Below are 11,041 nucleotides of genomic sequence, written 5' to 3' on the forward strand. Positions count from 1 at the left end.
TACCTGACTACAGTATATTAAACCAAACGACACCCACTCCCCTTTAACTTCATCGCAATGTGCATGGAGCCACACTGTAGACACGTATGGATCTTGAAATAATGACCTGTCAGAAGAATTCATACATTAGGCAGCAACCTTTGAGCTCTTGTATATTTGTTTTGTTATATCATATTATACGAGGCATATATAGAGAGAGATAGAGGAAATTGTTTACTCATTGTTTGTTATAGTCTCCCAACAGAGCTGTAACATTTAACAATGCTAAACACCTATTTGACTGTATTGGACTATTACACCCTTATAACAATGAAAACATGTTTTCTATTATGGAAATATCAACAGCCAGCCAATGTGTCTTTCTCATCTGAAAATAGTGAGCATTTGTATGCAATACAACTGAATGTAAAGTGTATTTATTTGAAATGTCTCCGGGTGACATGGAGACAAACTTAATCATGTGCTTGAAAATCAATTTTCTCACTGAGAAGTGTGTTGAGCAATCTTGTGATTGAAAATGTACAAATCAGACGGAGAGTCAGAATCTACGACCGGTCCTGTTGACGCATGCCAGAGGGAAATCAATACAGTGAAACAGGAAACAAATGTAGCAACACATGCAAACTGCCCTTGGGCTCGGCTGTATTCTATTATTGCCTTTTTGGGCTATTTTGACTTTTAATTGCTGATAGTATAAAAGACTCGATTGTGTTGCTGTAGAGGACGCATGTAGACGCACCATCTGCATGATATACCACTGTAGCTTCTTATTATTATTATTATCAATGTCATCACCAAAACATTTCACAAATGACAATTCAATATAGGTTCTAAAGCAAAGACTAGTGTGAAAAAAGACAAATACAATTAAAACCACATCCCTATACAATGCATTTGCAGCCATGACGAAGCAACCGTTTACCTTTAGCTTTAGAGAACACTAAACACTATGGGGACCAATGGTTACACACACAGTTTATGCCTATCAAATATTAAAGAAACTTTAATTATTTGTTTAGGAGTGTTAGGGAACCCTGTGTCATTGTGCTTTGTAAAACACAAAGCACAGTATAAATGCATCTTTTAGCACAGTCCAATAGCATGGTGTGTTCTATGAGCATTTAGTTAAGCGAGAAGCAAGAGGTCATTAACGAGGCATATTCTCACAAAGGATAGCTGCAGGGTATCCAACAGACTACAAAAGAAAAAAATTGGCCCTTTTTCTCTCAGTTCACATCTCCGCCACTGGAAGCAGGGTGACTGGAGGGACGTCAGGCTGAGTGTGGTGCCGCTGTCCATGGTGCTGATCCTGGCACACGGCACATCCGCTTCACTGTAGCTCCCGGGGGGAAACACTGGCAGTCATAGCGGAGGCAGTTGATCAGCTTCATAGCGACTTTAGTGAAAATTATCAGAATTGATTGATGAAAAGCTGAATAATGTCGCTTACTATTTCTCTTTTACACATTGTGTGTCGAGCACATCTGTCTTTCATATTATTCCACGACAGGCAGCCCCCTTTTTGGGTCAGTTTCTTGTGTTATGTATATAGTATTATTATTATTATTTGCATGATTATGATTATTATGATGATGATTATTATTATTATTATGCTGCTGCCACATTCCCAGAGAAGCCCCTACTCAGGGGTGAAAGTGGTTTGAGTTTCTTACAGGAACTATAGGCTACTACCCCAACCTTCATCGTTTCATATAGTTCTCCTCCTGCCCCCAGCTTCATGCATCCCTGAACACACACATCGTGGTGTTGGTGTCGAAATTAGAAACACTTTAGGGCTGCCAAGTTTCACCAAAAGTTTGGAGTGAGAGTTTTGGGTGGTGGAGCGACCCAAAACTGTGCACGTTTTGGTAGTGGCGGCCCCTCTCTCCCACACAATTATTTGTGCTAGTTTCCTGCAATTTTAAACCAGCACAAGAAATTAAAATAATTGGAACATTTGATAAAACAAGAGAAATTCAGATAATATATCTTAAGTCTTAATAAAAAAATACAGTAGGCTACAGAGTCTAAAACAAAATTGGGCCTCATCAAGTGAACTCAACCCCTTGGTCAGCAGTAGAAAGACCATTGGTCATCATCTTATATACAGTGCATTGCTCATAGATGGCTATCATGTTATACAGTACATACCAGGGTTTTTCCTGGGTCAGAATCAAGCCTTGGAGGTTGATGTTGTGCGTGCGCAGTGCGCCCACATTTTCTTTGAGGGACCCCCAATTGTTGTATTTGTATTGTAAATTGTAATTATTATTATTATTAATAATAATAATCATAATCATAATACGATGCGATGCGATTTGAAAGTACCAGTAGGCTACCAGATACGTATGCACATATTTTGCTACCAGGGTTGCCAGATGGAATTGACAATTTCCAGCCCAACCAGTCTAAAAGCTGCCGAATCCACCCGTCCAGTGTGACCAAAAGTAGCCCAATCTGGCAACACGGCTTGCTTATGGAAGCATAGTATGTCCATCGTTACATTCCCACTCACCACACTGCCCTTGGTTAACAAGTCTCATGATACATTTACATTTTTGGGCATTTAACAGATGCCTTTATCCAAAGCGACTTTTCTTTTTTGCGATTGATGTGTGGTTTCATGTATGTGGGAATAAATGTTTTAAGTGACAAAAAAAAAAAAAAAAAAAAGTTTACAAAATAAATACATCTTTCTTCTAATTCTAATAGATGCGTTTTCATTATTGTTACCGCTGCTTCATAGGTCTGAATAACACTGACAGGCTTTATATGTGTCCCTTGAACAGAGCTTGTATATAAACATTATAGCATGCATCATAGGAAGGTGCCTGGGCGCCGCGCAATGATAATTTCTGTCGTTTTCAGTGAAAATTATTTTGTCACCTTTTTGGGCCAGCACCCCTGCATTCCCAAAAAAATGTGATAGAAATGAGCCATTGAATTGTTGCACTCTCTCCAGCAATTCCCAGTTCCCGGTGTACCATTCTGTAAGTATTTTCTTCTTGGGGTAATAAAAAACCTAATAATGTTCTTCCATGAAAATTCTCTCCATTGTCCAGAGCTAGAGGTGGTGGATTGTATTTTACATATGTTCAACCATTCTTCCTCAGTTAGGACTATGTTTGCTTCCTTCTCCCACTTATCCCTAACATATAAGGTGGAGTGATTCTTGGTGGACTGTATACTCTTCTGTATAATTCTTGACACCAGTTTCTTGTGGGTGTTGCCCTTATACGCATCAATAAAAATGTTGACGAGACTCATTTCAGAAACCTCATTATTCTTTATATTCTTATAGAAGTAGTAATGCCTCAGTTGTAAATACCTGTAGAAATCTTGTTTCTCTAGGTTGTGATTATCAATAAGATATTGAAAGGCATGTATTGGATGAAATTAGGTAGGGATGTCCCGATCCCATTTTTTCACTACCGATACCTGGGCTTCAGGTATCTGCGATACCGATATCAATCCGATATTTGTATTTATTGTTTTACTCCTGAATAATAACAAATACTTCCCCAGTATAGTCCACAACATTTGGCTATTAAAGACTGCCAGCCTTTATTCAAGCAACAAAAACAGTACTCACTGAGTCTGTTACTCACTACTCAGTGACCAACTGGTTTCAAGTTAAAACAATTTAAACAGCAGCATTCAGCATTGTAGAAAAAAATGAGTTACTGTCTGATTTCTAGTTGTCGTGCCTTCAGTTCTCGTATCTCACTATGGGGAACGCCCCCTGCGTGACCTCATCAGAAACTGAATTACACTGCGCCAGCCCATTGGCTGGCCCAGGCGACGCTTGTGTCACGAGGGACGGGACCCTCCGCCTATATAACACGTACACACGGCATCTGTCGTCCTTTGCCCCCTTCTCACTGGAGCTGTGCGGGTTGCTAGAGCTAAACAGTCCACAGATACGAGCGACCACAACACACACACACACACACTGTATGGAAAGTTTGAGCGGCAGTGACGGCCGCGCGCTGCACTTAGTATTTATTCTTGATTATTTTGAACGTCTCGTTCAGCCCGTCAGTGACGGTGCAGTGTGTGTGTGTTAGCCCGTCAGTGACGGTGCAGTGTGTGTGTGTGTTAGCCCGTCAGTGACGGTGCAGTGTGTGTGTGTTAGCCCGTCAGTGACGGTGCTGAGCCGTGCTGTACATTAACAAACACGTGTGTACAGCTGTTCCTTTGTGTCGACCTCCCTCTGTGCCTAGAGACTCTTACACTAACGTTACCACCAGGTGCTAGCTAACTAAGGTAGCTAATGTTACCACCAGGTGCTAGTTAGCTACGGTAGCTAACGTTACCACCAGGTGCTAGCTAGCTACGGTAGCTAACGTTACCACCAGGTGCTAGCTAGCTACGGTAGCTAACGTTACCACCAGGTGCTAGCTAGCTATGGTAGCTAACTAAGGTAGCTAACGTTACCACCAGGTGCTAGCTAACTAAGGTAGCTAACGTTACCACCAGGTGCTAGCTAACTAAGGTAGCTAACGTTACCACCAGGTGCTAGCTAACTAAGGTCAAGAGTTCTTGAATAATTATTTATTATTATATTTCTGTAACTCATATGCAGCATTTGATTTGATGCTCTATGTACAGAGGTACAACCTTCTCAGCATAGTCGGGGATCCTATGTCTCTGTTGTTGTGCAAGGGCCACCACTGTCAACATATCTAGTAATCTAGTAGGTGTCTGTTATCCACCCTATATAACCTATACATTCATATACTGAATTGAAATATGTTTTATTTTACAATTTCTGTGTTAGTAATGTCATCAGAGACCCAAATGTGCAGCACAAGCGACATAGATTGTGTCAAAATGCACAAATCAGCTAGCTAGCTAGACATCAGCATACTAGCGAACTTTTGTTGTTGTTGTTGTTGTTATAAAGAGTAGGTCTATAATACGTTTAAATTATATTCAACTAAGATAATACAATGGCATAGATAATACAAAAATACTAACATCATTTTAAAATCTTTATTAACAAAGAAAACAATATTGTATATAACGTCTAGTAGGCCTAGTTAGTTAATGAGAGTCTATTGCTATACTGCTCTTCTAAATTTGCTTGTATACAACGTTTATTTTATTTTTTAGAGAACAACTTATGACATCTGGCCATAGGGACAACAGTTGAAAAATAGCCATTTGGCTAACACTGACTCATTTACCAACTGGTTTATTAATGTGTACTGTCCCTGGTCAATAAAGAACAACAAAAAAAGAAGAAAATAATTACAGTTGTCGTTATCTTTTGTTGCTTGTGCATTTCCTCACTATTGTCGATGATTCGCAAGGCATTCTGGGGGATTTCACATAACTACATTTGGAGTGTGCCTCTAAAAAAGCCCAGTGTGCAGGGCCTTGTAGCACTACCACATCACCTTACCTCTACTTCCCAATAACAATTGTGGCGAAAGATGTTTACCTGCAGTAATTCTGTAGCTACAAGCTATGTCTTGTCTATCATCATCTGTTTCTTTATTTTGGTCGGTAACGGATGCATTCTTTGGTTTTAGCCATTTTCTAATATCCATCTTCTTAGTTCAACTACTGCTAGCTAGTTCGTGTCTCTGTGAGCCTTATTACAGGTCATCTTGAGCTTGCTCATTCTGTACTTACCGGTGAATACTTATTCGATATTTACTCATTTAATTGTCAATAATACTGCACTATTTCTGTTATATGTGTTGCTGCTTGTTTTTAGTTTCTTCCTTTTGCTGTTTTTTTTTTATTATTATACATTTTTTCTCTCCTTCTATTTTGTTTTTGTTTGTTGTTTTTCTATGCTTTTCCCCTTCTCCCTGTCTGTTGTCACTGTGGGGGTGGGTGGGACGGGTTCGTGGCGAAAGAACCTGTGGTAATTCTGTTAGGTAATCCGTCTCTTTATTTTGTCCGGTAACGGTTGCATTCTTTGTATTTATCCTTTTTCCTAATATCCTTCTTCTCTGTTCTACTACTGCTAGCTAGATAGCGCCCCAGTGTCTCTGAGCCTCGCGGGTCATCACCTCATCATTAATCTCACTGCTCTGGCAACTTGTTGACAAGTCTGATAATCTGGAGTCTGAGTTTTGATCTGAGCTGACCTCCCGTAGCTTTTTCACACGTTTAAGCCTCCTCATCTGTGTAAGACGAATCCTTGCGCCTTATTTTACCTCTCCCCTTTTGACGTGAGCCCAAGCTGCATTGGGTAGACCGGTCCACCAACCTGGGAGGTTGGGGAGGTCTAGGCTCCACCCTACAACTGGCTCTAGTCTTCATAGGACTGGGCCAATCGCCCTGGCTGGGTAAAGGGAAAGCTTTTCGGGACACCTTCACAGCCCGTCTAACGGTGACACAGGGCTTTTTGACGGGCCCCTCTGTGTCATTGCAGGCTATCTTCCGCTTGCTCATTCAGTACTTACCGGTGAATACAACAAATAGCCTAACACTAAACACAACAGTGGTGTCCCCTGACCAGTAGCCAAAAAATATATAAGAATAGGAGGAGAGAATTTGGTTATTTGAAATACATTCATAGTGTCCCGTTTAACTACAACTTTATCCAGCAAACCCAGGTAGAAGCACCGGGTGAAATGCTTGGAGTGGATTACATGGGACCCCTTCCAAGGAGCAAGAAAGGGAATGTGTATCTTCTGGTGGTCGTTGACTACTACACCAAGTGGGTAGAGCTGTTTCCCCTCAAAGACAGCAAGACCCGGCTGCTTTGTCAAGTTCTCAGAGGGGAGATCTTCACCCGTTGGGGCGTGCCTAAGTACATCCTGTCTGACAGAGGCCCCCAATTCACCAGCCAACTCCTGGCGGAACTTTACAACAGCTGGGGAGTGACACCCAAGCTCACCACCAGCTACCATCCTCAAACCAATCTGACCGAACGTGTCAACCGCACACTCAAGACCATGATGGCTTCGTTTGTGGGAGATCGACACCAGGAATGGGACAAATGGCAGTACATCTATAACAACTCCCCCTCCTACTTATGGGAAACGGTTGTGTTATCACAAAAAAAAGGTATAAACAGAACAACCACAAAGGGTCTTCAAGTACAGTATGTACGATATACAAAAAAGGCAAGACAGATAGCAGTGGTGGTCTGGGAGGTCCTCAGCATCAGGGTCGTGTTGGGCTGAGTGTTGGGTGAGCTGCTGGTGGTGGTGGTGGTGGTGGTGAAAGAGAGAACAGGGGCACTGGTGGAAGAGGAGGACGTGGAGGAGGGGGGGGGGGTGTGGCAGCGGGGGGAGTCCTGGGGGTGAGAGATATGGAAATGAGGTTGCCCTCATTTACAGCAGCAACGAGTGTTTTTTTTACAGAAAAACAAACATCTTTATTTTCCTTACATTCCCCAGATAGCTCAAGCTGGTCAAGGAAAGCCCATTCAACTGAAGGAGAGATATGTACATGATTGGACACAGTCCAGATGTGCAGTGAGCATTAGTTTAGGAACCATTGATGATTAACCTTTCGTCTGTCAGTTCGACCATCATTATCTACTTGGAGCAAACTGTTGACATTCAGCAAATCAAGTTAGCATTGTTAGTTCAAAGCTAGAAGGCGAAAGTGGTTAGTTGACAGTTGTGCGGATATCCTGATAAGTTTTAGGTTTCAGACAGAAGATAAATAGACATTAACTCATTAATCAGGAATGTGATGCAACTATGACCTGGGGTATGACCAATGGTCTAGCACCGTGGTCTACAGTAAACACATGCCCATGTCGGCATGGGTTTCAATCCGGCCATGTCCTCTCTCCCTTCTTCTCCTTACTTTCCTGTATCTGTCCAATACAATGAAAAATATGAGTGGGACTGCCCCACTCAGAAAAAATAACTTGCTTAACACCTAAACACAGTGGCAACAGACTGAAGAGAAGAAATCTAACTGATGGGCAATATGAGAGACTGTAAGGCAAACAAACACAGATCAGCTTCCAATTGCATAGTCATTGATAACTGTGTCAGCAGTAGCCCCTTGTGATCCACTCGAGTCTCTTAAGGATACATTCAAATTCAATTCTTGGGGCAATTCGCATTCCTGACCTATTTGTACCACCTCAGAAGACTACGGTACGTAGTAGGTCATTCAGTCATTTCCCATGCTTAACTGAACTGTCCCTCCGTAACACAGGAGAACTCAAAGAGAAAATGCTTAACTGAACTGTCCCTCCGTAACACAGGAGAACTCAAAGAGAAAATGTATGCTTAAAAGTAGTAACTACAGTAGGTATAATCAGAATGGAAAAATAAATCATGCACTGACAGTTATTTGGAGATTCTTAAAGGCTGTCATGAGACAAATCATCTAAATCAACATTGTGGTTTAGACATTTAAACACAAAAAAGTAGACAGACAGTAGGCAATCTTGCCATGTGGTCCATTATCCGACAAGGCGGTCTAGGACATTAAACTTCTTTAACTTTAAACTTAAAAAACAACAACTAATTACTCATACATCTGAGGTATTATTTGCATGTTGTCTTGATTTGCAACACCAAGTCCTCAAAGCTCTTTAATCCACTGTTCACATTCTGGAGGACAGAGAGTGGGATACATAGCTAGACACAGACACCGTTTTCATTTCAGCACATCCCGTTTTGCTGAGCCATTTGACTTCCTCCCCTCCTTCTCCTCCTTCCCCTCCCTACCCTTGAGGGACTCCCTGTACAGCAGCAGTCTCTCCGTGGTGTGGGGGGGCAGCCGGCTCCTCTTGGCCCTGACGATGCAAGAGGCCATGGGGTAGAGGCGGTCGAAGCCCCCTGAGGTGGCAGGGACAGCCAAATGAAATACCAAGGAATAATACATTCACTTCACTCCTTCAATAATAATAATAATATAATTTCTCAAGAATTTCTCAAGAATTATAAAGTCGGTGCTTCAAAATGAATACAGGAGTTTAGGATGTTTCTTATTTCCACAGTCAATTCATTAAACAAAACAAAGGTCCCAAACAAAGTCCCAAGTTCACTCCTCTAAATGATTCGTTCAAGTCCGTTCCTTGAATCCCCCGAGGCAAAAAAGTGTAATCCCCAATAGTAACTTCATTGAGACAAACGCTCGTCAGCGCTCTCAAACAACCCCGCAAATGGATTGGCTCACCCGATTGAAGTGGTCCGTCCTCAGCGGTGCGGTAGATTCAAACAAAAATAATCCTTGGAAAAAGTATATCCCACAGCGTGAGTACCTCTCTCCAACGCGATGCGAACGTTTTATATATTTACAGGCTCTATCTTTTGTTCCAAGCTTACAGCAACACATTCATATATATATATATAGTCGGCCGGGACTGTCTAGAACAAACACTTCTCCTCTAGCTCGTCCTCTCTCTCTCTCTACTCCATTCATCAATTATTCACCAACTCCTACTACCGTTAATTCAGTGGCGCCGTTGTTATTGAAACTAGTGTCGCTGTCCCAATCTCTGTAATAAAGATGTTCATTCATCTGTGACACAAAGAACAGAGCACTTGTAAAAGTGGTGGTGATTAGCATCTAAACATATGTAAATGTATTAAGTGGTCACGAATGTAACCAACAACTGTCATTATTACAAACCAATATACTGAAACCGCTCTACAGGAAGCGTTTGCCACGCATGTCAGTAGAATTTAGGATTCATGGTAATAGTTAGTTAATAGCTTATTCCAGTTTGTCCAGCAGCTGGTGGATATCCTCTTGGCCATGATGCACTCCTTTGAGTCCCCTGGGAAGGTTGCGACAGGAGGACAGGCTCAAGTAGTTTAGAGCTGTAGACTGGCCGATGATTAACCTGAGGGCAGATGTTGTGACCTTGGTCCCGTTGAGGTTTAGCGACCGTATGGAGCCGGCACCTGCTGATGGCACTGAACTGTGGAGGTTTAAATACAAGTCCATAAGAGTTCTGATGCGAGAGAACCACATTCAGAGAAACAGAGGGGGGGGGGAGGAGGTGGTGATCCAAGTTTGACCCATTCCTGCTGCCGTAGAGGAGCAGAGTCTTCGCCCTCGCCCTTACGACGGGGAGAACTTTTTGGCCTGTGCTCGAACTCTTTTTTCGTATTCTACTCTGTTTTGGCAGTAAATTGTGTAGGCCTCGGCTTGAGCTGGATGTTTGGCTCGTTTAGAAGTTCCTGGATTCCTAATAAGATCTGCTTGATGGTGATGGCGGGTCTCCAGTCCTTGTCCTCCTCTAGGATGGACAGACAGACAGTGCCCGACGGATACACGTTGGGATGGAACAGAGGTGGCTCAAATTTACATTTAGGGGGTGATGAAGGATAGTCGTCCTTGAAAAGCATCCTCAGTTTGAACAGTCCACCTTCCCAGGGAGTCTGTTTCTTTCCAGGAATGGCACATTCCCAGTTCATCAAGTTCATCGTTCCATCAGGGTTTTTTGTTGGTACAGCCACAAATCCGAAAGGATGGTCTTTTCTCCACGCTTTACGCTCCTGGGCGAGCCGACTCAATGCAATGCCTGACATGACTGTTGTTGGACTCCTGCTTTCAGTGTCCCTTTAATGCTTCGCGCAATGGAACAAAGTGAATGAATCAAGCTTAGATCGGGATAAACCCACTGAAGTATCCCTCCCGAAAATACACCCGTTCCTTACCCAGGCTAAATACTAGGACCATTTGCATAGCCTACCTCCCTTAGTTTACTCACTTTTCTTTCAAGTCTCTCCCGTCTTCTGCAACCTTGCACTGCGGGGATCGTTACGATTCTCGTCGCCACTTCTGTTACGTCTTCTGCCTGGACTAACAGTAATAAGGATGCATGAACAAGGAGCTACAGTTTTTACATCTTTACTGTCAACGTCAAGTTCAACAACCACATGTACATATCAATACGCACCAACATAACATGTACATATCAATGCGCACCCACAGTATAGCAACAACATAAAATAGTCCCATGCCTATTGCATACATAACATGGGGTCAGACACGTGAGCCAGATCGGGGTTGGTATGTGGAGCACTCTTATAGATATTCAGCAGGTAGCTATACACCTGGTCCAGCTGCTCCTCATCCTCCAGGTAGGTGTCCACCA

The 11,041-nt window shown here is 42.5% G+C and overlaps 1 pseudogene across 1 annotated transcript; it reads right to left on the reverse strand.

The window, feature by feature from the left end:
- Positions 1–10,002: 10,002 nt before the first annotated feature.
- On the reverse strand, positions 10,003–10,611 carry LOC308163641 (SUMO-conjugating enzyme UBC9-like; annotated as a pseudogene). The gene has a single exon. The product of its transcript is annotated as an SUMO-conjugating enzyme UBC9-like (transcript).
- Between the last annotated feature and the right edge of the window lie 430 nt (positions 10,612–11,041).

Source organism: Nansenia antarctica (genome assembly GCF_963989245.1).
Source record: "Nansenia antarctica genome assembly, chromosome: 8".
NCBI lineage: Eukaryota > Metazoa > Chordata > Actinopteri > Argentiniformes > Microstomatidae > Nansenia > Nansenia antarctica.